At 39.7% G+C, this 20,327-nt stretch overlaps 1 long non-coding RNA gene across 2 annotated transcripts; it reads right to left on the bottom strand.

The window, feature by feature from the left end:
• Nucleotides 1–6,629: 6,629 nt before the first annotated feature.
• On the bottom strand, nt 6,630–8,523 carry LOC146971399 (uncharacterized). 2 transcript variants are annotated; one of them, XR_015037954.1, is made up of 4 exons: nt 8,334–8,523; nt 7,991–8,071; nt 7,764–7,879; nt 6,630–6,689 (listed from the first exon to the last, which is right to left on the bottom strand). It is a non-coding gene; the product is annotated as an uncharacterized LOC146971399 (long non-coding RNA). The 2 variants fall into 2 exon arrangements; XR_015037953.1 differs by lacking the exon at nt 6,630–6,689 and adding an exon at nt 6,795–6,875.
• Nucleotides 8,524–20,327: the final 11,804 nt, after the last annotated feature.

Raw genomic sequence — 20,327 nt, 5'->3', positions numbered from 1 at the left:
AACATCTATGTCCCGTCTGGCCGTCCTGGGTGTGGGATCCCTCTGCTGCTCATCCTGAAGTTTCTCCTGTTTTTTTTCTCTCTGAAGTTTTTCCTCAGTGGATGTGAGGGTCTAAGGGCAGAGGATGTTGTTGCTATGTAATGACCTTGGAGACAAAGTGTTTGTAAAAACAGTCTATACAGATAAACTTGCAATGCCGTAAGTGGTTAGATTTTCCACCACTAAATGTGTATGTGTGTATAAATATGTGTAGATAGTCTTACTTAACCATGTTTTATTCTAGTTGTAATGATCTGTGTATGTATTCTTTATCTGTAGTATGAAAATGACTCTTTAAGTTTTGTTTTTACCACCCTGTGTTATAATATGACAATTAAATGAATTCAAATCAAATGACCTTGATTCCTTCACTTCTTGACCCTGCAAATGTACAGAAACGTTAGTATATAAAACACAATTTTCTTTCTATCACCATATTCCAATAATAATTTCATTTCAATAGGCTACACTGAAATCTGCAATCTTTTGAGTTTTTCACCACATTGCATTGGATAGATGTAGCCATCTTTTATTGATAAAATTGATATAGTAAATTTCCTCTCTGACAACTTCTTGTAACCTCTCTGTTGTGTGCCTTGGACACCTTGGGCTGCGTTCAATAGCTCAATGCTCTAATGTAAGCTAAACTGGCTATTAACCCATCTGGTTGCATATTTTTTAAGCCACATTTTATGAACACAGTCTTCAAACAACACTCTCACTTTATAGCAACAAAAATGTGTCGAGGAATGATGCTTGGGTGTTCCGTTTTGAAACGTTGCCTAATCCTATTGCCTTTGAACGCATCCCGTTCAGACCGCGAAACAGCGTGGCAGAAATCACGTCTAAACTAGCACTAATACATTACTATTTTTATATTTTATATAGGGCTGTCAGAGTTAACGCGTTAATCGCGATTAGATTAATTAAAAAAATTAACGCGATTAAATTTTTTAATCGCGGTTAATCGCGGCCCATTTTGTCCTCTGTCTGCTGGACTGGAGGACTGGAGTGTGGGACCTCCAGTCCAGTAGGTGGCGGTAAGGCACCTTCAAGTTGGTTGCTACACAAATATACACAGTCTAACATATATCCACAGCTCCATCCATTGATTTTTTGACGGCTTTGTTGTCAACAAATGCACGTGGCGATGTATTGATTTTTTGACGGCGTCTGTTGTCAACAAATGCACGTGGCCAGGCAGAGGCGAAGCAAAGTAAAGGGCAATTTCCACTGGATGCAATTCGTTTTAATTCTGTGTGAGTTTCATGCATCATGTGTTATGATTAGGTACTAGGCCTGCTAGGTCTGGTCTAAAAGTTGTTTGTCTAGAGATTATAACACTTTGGAGGGTTGAAAGTCCAAAGCGCCATATATAATATTTTTAATAGAGATTAATCGCGAGTTAACTATGGAAAAAATGCGATTAATCGCGATTAAAAAAATTAATCGTTTGACAGCCCTAATTTTATAACATACAATCTCTCACGATATAAACATATATGTCATGGTTATGCGTTTTTTGTTAAAGAATGAGCGAATAGACACTTTCTGAACCCTAGTGTGACAACCCCAACCCCAACCCAGGAGAACGACACAAGAACTACATGTTGCCATAGTGACACGTTGACTGTATGTGCGCTCAGCCATATTGGTTGTAGTTCTAATGTGTTTTCCCTATTATGTTTATCTAAGACCAGGAACATTGTAATCTTTTTATAGGTTTTCTGGGGTGCCGAGCACATCTGTTTGGTCAGATTTGATGTGTGTTCCTGTTAAAAGGGAGAAAATGTGTTTTGTGCCATATTTGACCCTATTCTTGACCCCTTCCTGCTGGTTTGCCATTGGACCTGATAGTAGAGGTCAAGAGCTTTCCAAAAATGTGTATAACTTGTCTGTAGCACATTTTGTTGCTGCTCTAGAAGCCTTTAAAAGTGTGTCAGGATCAAGGTTCAAAGGTCACTTGTGGGGAGCAAGAGCTGACCTAAGTTTTCATACTGACACATGTTACTCCCTAGGTCAAGACCTTTCCAACGATGTCTTCATTGTTGTCCTACGACAAAGTTTAATTTTCATCTTGCTTGAAAACTATGGCCCTTTGAGATATACGTTCCTAGCCCTATCTATGAGCCTAACTGGATGAAATCAGTCAAACATGTTTTCAGGGGTAGTGAGTGGCCAAAAATTGTTCAAGATGTTGGTGTCTGACTTATACACTGTTAGACTTTAAAATTTTGACCAGTTTAGACTAATTTTCCTCATAATCTACATCTACACAAAGGTCAGACAAGGAAGACCAGCTGTCCTCTCTCTAATTAGGATGCCCTGACTCTGAGAAAGGAGGTCAGCAGCAGAGAACAAAACTTTAAATAGCCTAACCAATCATTCTATACAATTTTCCCACTTGCCCTGATAAAAATCTATCTATAAATCTAAATTTCTCTTATAAATCTACACCAAATTGATACTGCAGTTTTGATTTGTGTTAGCCCCTCCCCCAAATTTAGGATATGTTACAGTCTTACAATCACAAGTGCACTGTATGTTGGATGGGATACCCCTCCTCCCCAAGTATATAAAAAATTATTACATAACTCTGTTATAAATCTGTTATAACACCTTACTCTATAATGGCTGAAAGCCATATGGTCTCCTCACCTTCCTTTTCTCCAAGGCATTAGTGAAAGGTATTAGTGATTGCGGTTTCATTTGTACAAAACACACACACACACACACACACACACACACAAACCATTGTTTTTGTCTATAGTTATTGTCAGTATTGCAGTGGCTGTGTTTGGGAAGTTGGATCACTGTTGAAATATCCTCTGGCCATGAAGCAGTCAATCGTGTTGGTTGAGTGAGATCAGCCCTTCCTTCTTGGTCTTCTCTTCTTCCACTGATGGACTTGTCAAGATGGGCTTATATGCAAATGCTCATAAAAACGAAATCTGAAAGATGACAGTCTAAGGCAAACTTTATTTAACACATACTACAAGGTAAACTGTACTCTGGAGAACATAGTGTTTCAAATGTACTACATTTCTTCAATTAACAGGCATGCATATTTTCCATTCGGGTTGATGAATGCAGATACTTTTATTTTGTTATCTGTGGGAAGAGATTTTCAAACATGAATACAGTATACAACTGATGAACTCATGGACTACCGTTTAAAAAAATGATTAAAAGGACAAAAACTGTACAATTGGATAAGCATAACTAACCAATCTATCAACTAATCCACCACTCAATCATTCATAACAATATAACTATAATCATTAACCACATAATTGTACATTGTTTTAAGCTGTTTGTGTGGCACCCAGGAATCTCTCCATCATGTTGCTACGAGAAAGAAGAAATGGAAAAAAGAGAAATTCTTTTTAGTAACAGTTGCTTTAGTATCAATGAATCATGAATTAAACATGATGTTGAACATGACATACACACTTCTTTTAGAAATACTGTATGGTGTTACTTGCATTCAATGTTGATTGGTAACTACAGTGTTCTGAACTATATCTGTTACTCCAGCATGAATGTTCACCCTGTAACCCAGAAGCCTCTCATACAGCTACGCTTCATGGCAAAGTTGTGCACAGAATTTGAGATGTTGCATTTGTGGTAATGCATCTATGATGACACAACATACATACTGTACCTCTTCGAGCAGGGCGGCCATTTCACCTTCACCTCGCTTATCCCCTGAAAAACAACCAATAACCAAAATGACTGAAAATTAATACAAAAAATAAGCAGAAATAATAATCTATAATAATATCTATTATAACATTAGCCTAGAAATCTAGACGCAACCCTAGCGGCAGCAAAAATATTGTGTTGACCAATCACAGCGCTCTATCTGTTTAGAGAGTCGTTGGGCGGGCTTAACGCCATGACGACATACATTTTAATTGGCTTGTCAGGCTAACGTCATCCTGCTCTTTGCTCTGATTAGTCGTAAGGCTCAAGCACTACCCCATTACGTGCAGAGGCAGTTTGAAAGACAGCCTTCATCCCGCCCCCTGGATTGAGCCGAGGTCTACCGGTCGTTGCCAGACTAGACATTTTAATGATATAGTCTGGCTTGTCAGGCTATTATAACACAAGATCTTAACTTTAAACTGTGTGTGGTGAAATGGTGATTATAGAAAGTTTGCAGTAAATCTGTAGGGGAGACTGTGGTACGCAGCATTGGGCAAGCTGAGCCACCCCTTGTTGCTAGGGAACCATTAAGAAAAATAGAGCATGTGACCAGATATTTAGGAGGACAGAGGAAGGCATCATTTCATGGAATTTGTGACGTAAGAACCACATGGGTTAAACGGTTAGACATCTATGTCCGAAAAACCATTTTTACTCTCGAAAGTGAATTTTTGTCAATCACAAGTTTCATGAGAATTGTGTTTAGACCAAAAGAGATGATTATAAATGTGTAGTATGCATCAGTTGAACCTTTTTAGCTGTGGGAAGTATTAAAGTCAATATGGTAACTGCGGGGTACGTTGTGCCACCTGCCCCATACACTACATGAATGTATTTTTATATTTTTCCTTTTTTTAGTTCAGTTGAGAGAGACAGGAAATGGGGAGAGAGAGAGAGGGGGGGGGGGGGGGATGACATGCAGGAAAGGACTGCCCGATGCAGGATTCGAACCGGGGCCGCCTGCAGTGAGGACTGTAGCCTCTACATATGCTCACTTGATGCTCCTAAATGAATGTATTTTGTCTTTACTTGTCCTGATTACTAAATCAGGATTCTGGATGTTTATGATTACAGTAAGTACGCTGCTGAAAACAAGCTGCTGTTTATGGTGAGCCATGTATTACTTTAAAAGAGAAAGATGAGGGATTCTTCCCAAGATGCAATGTAATCACAAAACTCCCCAAAGCTCAGTGAGTTGGTGGCTCAGCAGCAGGTCACTGCAGTTTGTGTTCACCTGCCACCTGGACAGGTGGAATATGAAGTAAAGGGGGAGGTGGGAGCTGGTGGGGGTTGGGGGGGACTCAACTTAGATGCTCCTATGCTCAATTTGCCCAATCCTCCTCTGCATGGTGAATGTGTATATTAAATGGTTCATGTAGCCTACATAAAACCCTGAAAAGATGAGAAGTGTTGGTAGAAGCCCTTGTAATATCTGCACACTAGTAAACAGTATTCAACTAAAAACAACAGAAACAACAACCACCACAAGGACAACTTACTTTGGTAATCCTTTGCCCCACAATCTTGGAATAAGGGAAGCTCTACAGGTTTATGTGGACGTCACAGTCTGGAAATGAGTGAAAGTTTGTAAGTTTAGCATAAAAGCACAAAAAGCTAAATTACTGAAATGACTAAAACACTTGTTTTGATAGAGACATCCATGAATGACATGAATACAAATATTAATACTTAATTACAAAATAATTTGAGCAATTCTTAATGTTAGTGATGCTATCTACATAATGGATGTGTGTGAATGCATATACACCTGCCTGTACATGTGCATCCCTGTATACAAGATCTTGACCCTTGATCAACACTGATTTTCATTCAAGTGTAGTACAGTTGTTAACAGATAAAGTACTAAATAACTTGGAGAGAAGAGTATAGTGTCAGTCAGCTGAAAGTGCTGAAACAGTTACAGTTACCTCTCACTTGATGCCATATGCCTTGGCATAAAGCACAGACAACAAGGACATCATGGTGGTCAGGTGGCTGTATCCAGGGCAGGCTTCACTTATGTAGGACCAGTACTTGCCAACTACGTCCATACAGAAGACTGGAGGACTTGAGAACATGGGATATGCGAAGATCTCTCCCCTGTAGGATTGCATACAGCATTAATAGCAGTAATTGTTGTACTGATGGTGAAAATATATTAACAGTCACACATAAAGTAGTAAGTAAAATTGCAATTAAACTCTTATTGTCTTCTTTCAAAAAACAAACAAACAAAACAAAACCAAAAGAGCCCAATAGATAGATTCATTCAACTGCTGGGTTTTTGTTAGTCTGTGAAAGTGAGTTAGTGAAACCTTAATCAATTATTCAAGTGTAGTACGGTTGTGAATAGATGAAGTGCAAAATGACTTGTAGAGAAGAGTATAGTGTGTCAGCTTAAACAGTGAAACATGTTGGTTGCATAGATTTAGGAGAATATAGTTGAGGACTATCAACAAGAATAAGAATGTTATTATACGGTACTTGCCTGTACATATTTAGAGCACAAAGAATAATGCCATGATGGCATAACTATTATATGATACACACCTGCTCATCAAGGCAAATTGAATTATCATTTCATGACCGGAGTCAACAACATTTTGTTGTCAAGGTAACGTGTCGTGAGAGTGCTGTTCCAGTCATGTTTACAGCATCTGGACCCTCACAGACTCTCACACTCTGTCTTAGATCTGATGTCACTTTAGTCAGTGAGGGTTCAGGGCCTGAGTCTTTAGGGGGCGGATTGGAACTGGGCCTATAGTGTGGGTCAGCTGATGTGTGGATATACATACATATTTAGAGCACAAAGAATAATGCCATGATGGCATAACTCTTATATGATACACACCTGCTCATCAAGGCTGGAGCTATTCCCCTAGTCCTCCTCGTTGTCCTCGCCTTTGCTGCATTCAGCTGAGACCGACCACAGATGCCCTTTCCTGGTGCATACAAAGACAAAAAGTTTCTAGTGTTATTTTAAAAATAAACTTTCAAGTAGTACAAGAAGTTCAATGAGAATCTATGTGGAAAATACACAAAAGCACTTACTGTACATGCTTGGCCCTCATTTGGAAGTCATCATCATTGCAGAGAAGCACCCGTCAAAGTAGCCCCCTTCCTCAGAGCTGGAGAAAATAAAAAAATAAAAACAGTACATTGGTCACACCATGTCCATTTATGTCCATCTCAGTTGAATGAACCCAAACATGTTGCAAAAATGTTGCATTTTGTCATTATTGTGTGTCTCCTGCACCCACTCCCCATTTAACTAACTAACGCAAGCCAAAATAGTTTTGGCTCACTGAAAGATGACGGCAAAAATGGACGCATCTGTCCTTTTGGTTGTTTAACACGGCTGAAAATCATCATCTATTAATGGAGTTTCCGCTCCTGCCCGCTCCCGTTGATTTTTATTCCCGTCCCGTCCCAATCACAGGATTAATAAAACTTTGACTCCCATCCCGCGAGAATCACGTGACCCGTGGGAATTTCCAACAAGTGTCATCCTCTATTCTGCGCACAGCTTGTCCACCTTGAAAGAGCTTATCACCCACTCCATAAAACTCTGGTAAAACGGTGTTCAAACACACTTTGCCAGTCTGTTGACAGAATAATTGAAAATACACTTATATGTAGAATTAAAGGTGGCAATTGTAAATATTGCATAAGCCAGCCCACCCTGGCATACTCCATTTTCTGCCAGCATCCATATGAAGTTTAGGCGAGAGTTCTCAGGTGGTGTTATGTTGCGTGTGTTGGAAATATGATTGGTAAGAGCACCGGTGTGATGCTGCACTGAGCTAATTTAAGGTGGTACTGTGGCTTAAATCAGGCCCTGTGAAAATCACATTCTAAATGAAGTATTATGGTGATGTTGAGGTGTGCAGGCCTACGACTACAACTACTACAGACTTCAGAAAGCTTCTTGGACTGGTACATCCGCATAGAAATCCTAACATGATGTTTTTCTACCAAATAAGAATAATGATGCACAAATTATCATGATCACATACCAAATCCTGGCTCTTGTTCATCAAGCATCTCCACACCGGTCTCCTCAAGGACACAGAGATGATCATCACGTTTTCTCCATCGTGGCAGGTCTGATGCCTTTGTCCTCTTTTTTGACCTAAAAAAAAAAACACAATATAATCAAAGTAATGCAGTTAACCACACAGAATTCCTGCACAAATGCATCATAATATCTGATCCCCATGCATGGAATAAGATATTAAATTACCTTTGTGTCAGGCTCTTCGTTTTACTGAGCATCTCATTGAACTCAGCTTCAGCTGTAGCCATTGTAGGTATTATCTGTTACCTGTAAAACAGTGAGAAAAGTACAGTGAGGGCTGGCATGTAGCATTAATGTTAGCCTAGCTATGTTAACGTTAGCCTAATCATTAAAATCTACATCAAACAGTGCAGCTAGTAAAGTCAGCCAGTTTAACAACTTTGATCAACCACATCTGTCAAACTTTGTTTGTGGTTGACGACACTGGCTGGTTTTTGGAGGTAAAATAGCTTTAACTGTTAATTATTTAATCACAATTTTCCATGTTGTTTGTTTAGGCCTACGTTACCTGAACGGGGGCTGCCTGTCGGTGAGACGATGACGGACTTGCCGGAAGCTACGTCAGTCACAATGAAATCAGCTGATCGTTCACTGTAACCATAGCAACGATGGAAATCTGAGCAATCTTCGTAATAACTAACAAACGAAATACACATTAACTGAATAAATATAACGTTAATGATTAAAATAATGCACCAAACGTTGGCCTACACAATAATGAAAAAAATAAATAAATACATTCATAAAATAGCGTTTAAAACAACCACGACATCTGCTTTCATTCAACATATATTTAGAGAGTAAAACATACATTTCTCGCTAGAAATGTCCTCAAACAATGCCAGATATATCCCGAAATGTTGTTTTTATGGCCAGAAAGCTGAATGAACATTTTGTACACATTTTAACAGGTTCAATTTGCCAAACAAAACATAATTTGAATTCGTTCAACATAGATTTTGAAAGTAAAACACACATTTTTCGTTAGAAATGTCATAAAAAATATGTTGAAATGTTATTTTTGCGGCCAAATTGCTGTATAAATATACGAATTCAGCTGCAAATGGTACGAGGTTCAGTTATCCAATGGGAGGGGAGCTCACGGCGTCTTTCAGCACCGCGGCCGGATCGGAATAGGAGTGAATGGATGGCTGGAGCACTTGCTCTGAGCGTCACATATCGCCGCGGAGGGGATTGCATTAAAATCAATTGAAATCCCTGTGCGTTCAGGTCCCACGCTGAGGGGTACCTTGAGCGTCTGGAAACAACGCGAAAGGGCCCTGACCAAACGTCCGTTTATTACGCCTTGGGAGTGAGACTGTGTTGAGATAGTACAAGTTTCTGTATTATTTGCAATGTATTATTATAATTTGGATGTGGTTTAAATACATTAAAGTATGTTTTTTTACCTGGAAGTAGTCCCACAAGTCTTTCAGCCTTTAGTATACTTGTAACACATTTGCATGAAGGTAGAAAGTAGTATACCAAAAGTATAATTAAGTATATATTTTAATACACTAACATCTAATTTTTAATGTACTTATAATACAAACAAAGTACACTTTAATTTAACTAATTAGGCATGTATTAGTACATAAAAGTCATGTACTTGAAGTGCACTAAATATACTTTAAGTTGTTCCACTTTAGCACACAAAAGTACACTAAATACACTTTAAGTTGAGCTTTTCTACAATTTAATTACAATTTAAATATACTTAACACAAAATTAGTTGTTCCAATTTAGCACTCTTCAAGTTAACTAATCATAAACACACTTGAAATATAATTATGTTTAGTGTGGCTTGAAGTACACAAAAGTATGCTAAATTTTAGTACACTTAGTACATTATTTTTTCACCAGGGAGCCCACTGCTTCAGAGCAGTTACAGTAAAGAGGCAAGAGAGAGAGAACCTACAGTAAACCCCACCCCCCCCCCCCCCCCCCCCCCTCCTCCTCCTCCTCCTCCTTGAGAGCAGACAGGAAAGACAGTAAAAAAAACAGGTGTGTGTGAGTGAAAGAGGGAGAGAGAGATTTTTCTTTCCTTTTTTTATCCGTATTGAAAATGGTATTGAGTATCGAATATTTTCCTTAATATCGATATTGAGTTGAAAATGTTAGTATCATGATCATGATCGTGACAACCTTAGTGCCAGTAACTGTAACTGTCCATCTGATTGGCTCTGGACAACTGCAGTGTCAGAAGGTCAGAATCAAGTTGGTGCCACAGGAGCTAAAAGATGATGGAGACCAGTGTATCGATGGAGAAGGGACAAGTTTGAAACACAGAGACATGCACGGAGAATGTGAGGCCAATCTCTGGCCATTATACCCCCCCCCCCCCAAAAAAAAAAAAAAGCAACTAAGTAACTTGTACTCTGAGTAAATTTTAAATGAACTACTTTTTACTTTTACTTGAGTAGATTTTTTTGGTACTCTTTCCACCCCTGTCTACACCTCCCAGGTTATAGGCTGGGACCTCCATGAAGTCACTCAGGCAATCATGTACAATTGAAAAAAACAAACACAGGAACAGGCCTAAATAAACGAGTGTCATATGACTCATGATCACACTGACAGAAGAGTGCAATGTTCTTCACTGCAAATTTGATAAAACTATGAAACTTGTGGTCACAATTTGTCAATGTTGCATATGCAAAATAACATTTTCCAGTTTGTAGCCAAAAGAAGTCTATGCTGTATGTTTCTGTGTTCGAGGTCCAGGTAAACGTGAAGTTATGGTTATGGTTAGGGGGTTAGGAGGGTGAGTCCAAGTAATTTGACATATTTGAGCATTTTATAAGTTATGCAATAGTTACTTTTCCTGGTAATTTGTTACTTTCGTCCAAAACGGTGCTGCTCTGAGCCAATGGTAACAATATATTGTATATACAGTTCAGTTATCACTGTAATTAGCCCATGAACCACTTCTACATACAGTAGGTGCCAATATAAGCATTATCAACTGCTGTAAAACTGTAACAAAGTTGAGACTTAGGGGGGCCTTTATTCATTTGATAATCAGCAAGGTGACAGAAAGTAATTTAATGGTAATACAGGAAATCCAGTGTGTGTGCCTCCACAATCAGTTTTTCAAGTGCTCTGACCTAAAATTGTTTCCAAGAACAATCCCTGCTCAGCAAACTTTATGAACTTGAAAAGTGAACAGTATGTTAATCTGCTCTAACATACAGTGTCTCCAGAGACTTTACTCCCCTGCACTTTCTGGACATTTCATACTATGTCTTGTAGATTGTATAGTTTTAAGTTGCCATTTCTCACTCAATCAAATCTCACTAATCCATAACGGCAGAGTAAGATATGGGTTTTAGGAATCTGTGCAAAGTTATTTAAAAACTTCTCATCCAACTAAGTATTCAGACCATTTGCTGTGGCCCCAAATTCTGGGTCAGTTGCAGCCTTATTGCTTTAATTATACCTGAGATGTGTGTGAATCCACTTGTAGCCATCCAGCCAGCCAATACCTGTTAGTGAGCGAGATGATGAGAAACCCAATCGTGAGCTTAGAATTATAAGGTTCTATCTCCGTTTTGGGTAGTTCTGAGATATTGAGCATCAAAGTTCCAACTCGGCTTGTGTTTTGGTTGATAGAACCTTTTTATTTTATGAATAACTAATTAAAAAATGTTGAAAATTTAAAAATAACACCACACAGGCATTAACAGACCACTAATGGATGATATTATGCAAAAAACTCAATTTTGAAAAAAATGGAGATAGAACCTTATAATTCTAAGATCACGCAATGGTTTCTCTAACAGAACTTCATCAATATAAAGCTTTTAGAGGGTGACTACATTTTTGAGCTGTATAGCAACTCAAAATATCCCACTGTCACAGCCTGGCAACTGACAAGAACAGACATTTGATTTATGTCAAAGTATTTCAATCAAGAGAGACAAATAAGAGGAACAAAGGAGAATGACACATTTGGAATACAATTGAATTTACTGTCTGTGAGCAGTGCTGCCTATACACTATACACTACGTACACACTTTGTGTCAACTTCCCTAAAGCATAAAGCAGAGAGTTGTTTATCTTTAGCCACTATGTACTGTACATCTTTGTTATGTTGTCATCTCTCTGTCTTCTTATCGTTTATTCCTCCTGCTGGTAGGTTGTTAATTCAGTGGTAGGAATAAACTGGTAGGAATTATTTGAATAAGTCATTTATAATGGGAATGCTTTAAAGGGAAAGTTCAACATTTTGGCAATTTGGCCCATTGCCATAATCCCTATAGTAATAGCAGTATGTTTGTTACCTTTAATTGTTGGTGCAAGCTATTTTTAGAATGGCAAATTCACAAAACAATTTGTTTTAGAGGTAAATTCATGCAAAACAGCTGATGTGCGGTTCTTCGGCAAGCAGTCACTGTATTTACCTCTAAAACAACTCTGTCTCATAACGTTACATTATTATCTCATAACGTGGTCAATGTGCAGGTCACAACTTGTCCACGAGAGTGTTTTGGAGTTGTTGGACTGTGTATTTGATGAGTTTGATGAGGGAAACCAAAAAATGCCATGAGCCTCCGTAGCGTAGTTCTGACCAGCTCGCAGCTCTGCTCCGCCACTGAATTAAAGGTAACAAACCTACTGCTATGACTATAGAGATTATGGCAATGGGCTGATTTGCCAAAATGTTGAACTATCCCTTTAACATGATAGTATGCAACAATATTATTTATTACCTTAGTAAATTTTATTGGTGTTAATTTATGATTTATTGGTTGTCATTTCTGACCCCTGACTGTCTGTACTGATTGCACTTCACTGTTTGAATGCTGTATGAGCCATGTGCAGTTTATATAATGAATTGCCCTTATTAGGATCAATACAACTTTCTGAAAAAGAATCTCTATCAGTCACCCACTGTTTTAGAAAAGACTCAAAGGGTTTGTCCTTAATTACCATGATAAACTGTAGCATAGGCCAGAGACGAAGGTAGAGCTCTACACAGTAATGGAGGCAAAAGTCTTAATGAACCATCATATGGACACAAATGTTCTGCCAACGGACAAATAAATGAACTTTGCACAGAAGATGTGTCATGATCTAATGGCACCCCACCCCCCTAAAGTTTAATTCAAACAGTCTCTTGTCCTCTTCATATCACCCCCCTCGGGGAAAACTTACAGTTTCAATCCTATTTCTGTGGCTGTAAGAAGAGCCAGATCATCATAAAGTTCATCCCACTTCTTTCATATTTGTGGATGGGGGTGGAGGCGGTGGGTGGGTGGGGGCGCTGCCACAAGCCCGACTCTTCACTTCAAACTTCGCTGATGATGTGGTGACTGCAGTAACACCTGACAACACGGATCTATACTGTGTGTGACTGCTTGCCCTCAGTCTGTATCAGTGACAGACAGCATGAGGCCGGTGGCAGCATCAGCACCGACTCATTCATCCAGTCATAGGACGCAGCACGGAGCCCGGAGGTACAAGAAGAGAACAGTGCGCCAGATACACCGTCTGAGCACCTTGTTTTGCACACCTGCTTTAGTGTTATGGCCTGGAGGCCGCTGTCCCAGAATGCAGTAGGGGATGCAGAGAGCCCCAATGGAAAGGATGTTATCATCACAGACAAAGAGGAGGAAAACAAACACTTCAACACCCCCTGTTTATATGCAGGACATCAGGAACAGATTTGCTATAATAAAGGAGAAGAAGAGAGAACTTTTATGTAGCAATAACAAACAGGAAATCTTTTTTTATTACTCTTATTTCTTAAGCGCCGAGACCAGAACTGATATTATGAGGCTTATTGGTACATTAAACTTTATCCTGTTTATACCATCCCGGTTATTTAATGTTGTTTTCACTTATCTGGTGCAAGTAATTTGAGAACTTTAAGGTCAAAATGAAAGCACATCATTTAAAAGGTTGCAATTGAATTCCTGAACATGTGCATGGGACTGAAACTGAAACTAAGTTGTATACTAGAATATACTTACAGTAAAATAAAAACTATGAAAATGCAGTTTTCCAGGCCTACAGTGACACTGAAGCATTCTGCTACCTAAAAACCTTCACATCACTCAAAACAGTGTCTTCCATTTGAAATAACCAACAGACAACAACCAGTGACCAACTGTTTGCACTTTAAAATATTACAAACAAGGAGTATATCTCATGGAAGAAAGAAAATATACAATAGATATTATGATAAACTACAATGAAACAGTGCTGGAGAGGTTAGAAACCCTAGGAGGGCTTATCGAGAACCTCACCATTAAAATAAATAAGTAAAATGAAATGTATCTTATCAAAATAAAATAGCAAATGAATTAATGAGAGAAGAAAACAAAATTAAAACAAAATAACTAAAGTAGTAATTAAGCAGTGAATCAAGAGATAAATTGAAATGAATCAAAAGAATCGAGAGAATGAAACAAATGATGAATTACAATGGCAACTGTTAAAAAAAAACAACAACAACAAGGTATTAAGACAATCCCATGGTGAACAGATGATCTTTTAATTTCCTTTTAAAGATGGGTAAGGAGGGAGAGCTGTTAGTCAGGTGGATATACTTGTTCCATAAAGTTACACCTTTATATTTGATGGAAAACTGTGCTCTAGTGGTACACCAAAGCAGTGTTGTTTTTGGCAGGCATTTTAGATTTAGTCTTAGTCTTAGTCTTTTTGATGAAAATACTTATTAGTTTTAGTCAATTTTAGTCATTTCTATATGTGATAATTTTAGTCTAGTTTTAGTCGACGAAAACTCAACAAGGTTTTCGTCTAGTTTTAGTCAGTTTTAGTAAAAAAAAAGAAAAAAAAGTCTTTTAACAAATTAATTCAATAAAGGAATGGTTTTACACATAATGTTTCCACCCGATGGCTTATGGTCTATGGATTATGCATTAGCCTACACACAGATAAAGTGGTAACAGTAGCCTGGTGCATTCAGTTTTTTTTCTGCTGGATTATATTTAAAATACGTCCATGTATCTTCTGGTCGAGTGACGGCAGGTGTGTTGAGCAGAATGTGCGCTGCATGCCAGGTGGTGGGCGTGACCACACAAGGATGAGATGCAGCAGCGTTGCAGATACTTGTTGATTTTTAATTGACAGGTTATACTCACAATAAGCAGAAATGTCATGCATTTTGAACGTCTGACCATCCACCTGTCAGCGCCGCGGAGCCGCTGCACCGCGGCTGCACCGCGGTCACCGGAGCAGCTGATCACTGCCGCTCTAATCACAAGCACCGGGCGCACCGCGGGCCCGCGGCTCGTCTCAGCAGCGTTGTTCTACTTTTAACGGAGCCGTTGCTAAATCATGTGAAGCTTAGAGTAATGACAATCCATAATATGGAATTTAGAGGCGATCACAGCCCTACCACTAACATTTACGTCCGTTCTCGTCTCGTCAACGAAAACTCACACACGTCTCGTCATGTTTTCGTCATCAGAGAGCCATGTTTATCTCGTCACCGTCTCGTTATCGTCATGAAAAAAAGGTGCGTCAACGAAAATATTTCGTCATCGTTAACGAAAACAACACTGCACCAAAGTGGAATATGCAGCAGCTTCGACTGCCGTGTTGTTCTGGAGTGAATGTTTGAGTTATTTTGAAAATATTGTTGGAAATGATATGGAAGTGTGTGTCCCAGATACTGGATCTTGAAGACAAAAATACATGTTTCCATAGTGTTAATATTGTAAATGGACAATATCTTTGATTTGGAAAATAAAGGGGCAGATGTGGCTGTGGACTCTGAACTAGTGGCTATTCTGATAAAACATTTCTGAATTAAATGGAGTTTATGTAAATATGCCCTACATGCCCAAAGAATATTACTATACGATAGGTATGGATACACAAGACTATAATATAATGTAAATAAACCAGACCTGTTAAGGTATTTATGAACTTTCCTGATAATTCCCACAGATTTAGAAATTCTTTTTGACACATAATCAATATGTTCTTAGTTCTTTCCACGAACATTTTTCATCAACTATTACCCCCAAGAAGCAAGTGGAATAAACTCTCTGGATTTCATTTCCTTCAATATAAACTTTGGCATTATCAAATTTCAAATTTAGTTTAGGTACGCTTGTTGTCCCCACCTGAGCTGCTTGGTAGAATGTCAGCAGGACATTGCAGGGGGACCTCAAGTTGTAGGCAGCAAACTCATGAACACATGCAACCCCAGAGCAGAGCCAGGCGGGAGGGAGAGAAAGTTGAGAGTGCTGTGATTAATCTGCACATGACAATTTTCACAGCTGCGTTTATGTAAAAGACTAAAATCTAACAGCTCTAATCAATTATTTGTCTAGTTTAAAGAACAGTTGGACCCAAATGCAGGCAGCAAAATAGGACTGATGGGGAAAAAAGGTGATTTAATAATAGATGATTGCCAAACAGGAGTCCAAGCAACCAGGTAGGACCATCTAGAAAAACACTGGAGCTCCACAGTTTAAGGTGTAAATTTGCACCAAAACAAACATGCTGATGACTGGTTTCTGCGTTTAGAGGTGGCCATGAAGGACGCACAAGATTAAGCTAATAAAATGGGTTACATTCAACCATAAAACAGATGTTGGGTCTTAATGTGAAGAATCTTATCAGCATACTAATTAGTGGAGCTAACCTGGAACCTGTGAAGTGAGGCAGGCTAAAGACTTCTCCTTTATAAGTACCTATTTCACGATGGGGGGAGTTAACAGTCTATAACAGCCAGGAGCCTCTGTTAAAACCATCACCTTGTCCTGCAGAGCTGCCACTTCTTTTATTCTACATGTGTCATTTGGAACAGACTCCACACAAATATGATCCGTATTGTCCTGATTCTCAGCCAGTGGCAGCTTCAGGACAGGAATCTGACCACAGAGCAGCAGTTCACACCAGCTTCTCTTATTTTCTTGCTCCTTGCAGTTCCCCGTGGCAGGCCCAACAAGATTCAGAGAAGGTGACCTTTACTGCCCCCCCACCACCCAACCCCCCACACCGATGTCAGCCCTGCCAACGCCGAGCTGCTCCACTCATTAAAAGGGCTTTTTTACTTCTTTCACACCTGCCACAATTCACAGGCGAATAACAAAATACCTCAGCTTCACCCTGCACACCTCTGTCAACACCCTTTACCTCCCTGACATACGGCACACACACACACACACACACACACACACACACACACACACACACACACACACACACACATACATACAGTTATATGTTAATATGTATGCCATACTGGCGCATGTGCACCTGCATGTTTGGTGTATTTGAGAATGGCAGCTGCATTTGGTTGCATATTATGAATGTATTATGCACTGTATGGTGAAGGAGAGCGTAGCTGTGATGGGGATTGTGGGAGGGGATAGGCTGGAGAACTAGACTCACAATGGAGCACAAGACATCCATCAAGGCCAGTGTCAGACAACATACACCAGCTTTCAGAGAAGAAAAATAAAAATGGGTAACACTTTAATATAAGGTACACACAATTAGCCTACTGTATAGTAGTTACTGAGAAACTAATGACAAACTAATGAATAGTTAGTGAGGAACTGAGGTACACAAAATTATAGTAGTTACTGAGGAACTAAGATACACCAAATTAGAGTAGTAATGATTAAGTAATAGTTAGTCCCTCATTAGTTCCTTGGTAATTTGATTAGGAGATACTGAAGAACTAACCATAATAGTTAGTTCATCATTAGTTTCTCAGTAACTACTCATTAGTCCCTGATTTGTTCCTCATTGATCCTCAATAACTATAATTTTGAGTACCTTAGTTCCTCACTACTCATTTGCTCCTCACTACTCATTTGCTCCTCATTAGTTCCTCAGTAACTACTCATTTGTCCCTCATTGGTTTCTCAGTAATTTGTTCCTCATTAGTTTCCCAGTAACTACTCATTTGTCCCTCATTAGTTCCTCAGTATCTACTTTAATTTTGTGTAACTCAGTTCCTCACTAAATTAGTTTCTCATTAGTTCCACATTAGTTCTTGATTAGTTCCTCAATAACTGCTCTAATTTTGTGTAGTGTTACATTCCTAATCCATAGTAAAACATCTGGATCTGCCCTATAGTTAAAGGGTTCTTCTCTGACCAAATTCCATGCTCTGTTATTTATTGTGTGGCAGCCAAACATAATCACAAGTTTTTAAATCATTTGTTTTCTGAGCAGCAGCACCTTACACATTTTTAATTTGTTGTCTGCCATTTTCATTTGACCAGAGACTTTTACTTTCACTTAAATTGGACCTTTGTTCATTCAAAACTAACACACTCCATATAATTATACAGAGGTGGAGGTGGGTGGATGTATATGTGTGCAGTGGGATGACATGAGAGCTGCTCTTGAGCCTCAGTAACAGGTGACAACATGACCTCCTTGGTGAAGCTACTGTACAGTAATGAGCTCCTTTCCTCCCAGTAATTAAACTCTCCAATGTTTCAAAAATACTCAGTATCACATGGCACACACATGAAGTCACACTCAGGTGGTAGAAAGAGCTGTTTCTTTAGCTCAGAAGTCAGATACATGTTTGACATGTGTGGGAGCTTCACAGCACAAAGCTGACAGTGATTACAGTGTGTGTGCGTTATTAGTCATGTTTAAAGAATCAGTGGGTGATTTCTTTTTCATGTTTTTTCCTGATGCTGATGAAACAATCTGCTCTCCCCAAGACTATGTTCATATGGAATGACTTCTAGGGACAAATACTGTCTGTTAGAAAATCATTTATACCTGTTTGTAAAGAAAACATTGGGTAGTGACATGGACACAACTGACTTATATGCACAGGTATCACAACTGACGGCAGCAGACTGGTGCAAAATATTCACCTGTGATTCCTGGATGTTTTATGCATGATAAGAGATTTATTTATTCATTGCTTTATTCATTTTTACAAAAAAAGAAAAATAATCTAAAAATCTAAAATAATCTAAGAACACAGGACAGAATGAAGGTCAAACTGTTTTTAGACATTTTAATTCGGAAAAGTTACAGATAATGACTACGACAAGTCAAACACAGTAACAGCTTTAAGCTCTGTGTTTGTGAGACACAGGTATACAATAATTTGCATTCATGAAAGTTGAAGTTAATAAATGGTAAAGTTGCGCTTCCACAATGGGATTCCTGGCGCTGGATCCCAAACATTCAAAAACACTTGAAAGGCAAGGCAAGGCAAGGCAAGGCAATTTTATTTGTATAGCCCGTTTTTACAAACAGTTTGTCTCAAAGGGCTTTACATGGCATCGTAACAACATCCTCTGTCCTTAGACCCTCACATCGACTGAGGAAAAACTCCATGGAAAACCCTTTTAACAGGGAAAAGTCGGAGAAACCTCAGGGTGAGCAACAGAGGAGGGATCCCTCACCCAGGACGGACAGACGTGCAATAGATGTTGTTACAGACAAGAAAACAGTTTACGGTTTGTCACAGAATGTGCGAAATATGGAAATGTTAGCAGGAGTTGATGAAGGCAGTCTCTGGTGAGGGGGGGGGGGCGGGGGGGGGGCAGGGAGAGCTGGCCAGCTCGATGGGAGGGCTGGGTGCAGATTGGTCCATAGGGATAGGAAGGGGAGGCCGGTCTAACAGCAGGGGAAGGGGAGGGAGGGGGGGGGCGATGCAGGCGGCGGCTGGTGCAGAGAGATGGAGCTCCGGTGGATCTGCGGAAACACAGAGAGAGTGCGAGACACCAAGGCCAAACTACAAAGTACAGCAGAAAATGACAGTTCAAAAATATACTGAGGAGAAGAGAGGAGAGGAGAGGAGAGGAGAGGAGGGGAGAGGAGAGGAGAGAAGAGGAGAGGAGAGGAGAGGAGAGGAGAGGAGAGGAGAGGAGAGGAGAGGAGAGGAAGGGAGGGGAGAGGAGAGGAAAGGAGAGGAGGGGGAGAGGAGGAGAGGAAGGGGAGGGGAGAGGATAGGAGAGGAGAGGAGAGGAGAGGAGAGGAGAGGAGAGGAGAGGAGAGGAGAGGAGAGGAGAGGAGAAGAGAGGAGAGGAGAGGGGAGGGGAGGAGAGGAGAGAAGAGAAGAGAAGAGGAGGAGAGGGCTCTGTGTAACCAGATGTGTCCCCAGCAGTCTAAGCCTATAGCAGCGTAGCTATAAAATGGTTCAGAGCTACCTGAACCAGCCCTAACTAAAAGCTCTGTCATAAAGGAAGGTCTTAAGTCTAGACTTAAATGTAGTTAGAGTGTCTGCCTCTTTGACCCATGGAGAGAGCTGGTTCCACAGTAAAGGAGCCCGGTAACTGAAGGCTCTACCTCCCAGTCTGTTTTTAGAGATACTGGGAGTCACTAACAGACCTGCGTTCTGGGAGCGGAGTGCTCTGGTAGGACAGTAAGGAATGATTAGTTCTTTCAGATAGGTTGGAGCTTTATCATTAAGAGCCTTATAAGTCAGCAGAAGGATTTTGAAGTCTATTCTAAATCCTACAGGAAGCCAGTGGAGAGAAGCTAAGGTGGGAGAGATGTGCTCTCTCTTCCTAACTCCTGTCAAAACCCAAAAAA

The sequence above is a fragment of the Trachurus japonicus genome, chromosome 16 (assembly GCF_045865225.1).
Source record: "Trachurus japonicus isolate A0001 chromosome 16, Traja_1.0".
Classification (NCBI taxonomy): Eukaryota; Metazoa; Chordata; class Actinopteri; order Carangiformes; family Carangidae; genus Trachurus; species Trachurus japonicus.
This window is presented reverse-complemented; position numbering and strand designations above follow the sequence as displayed.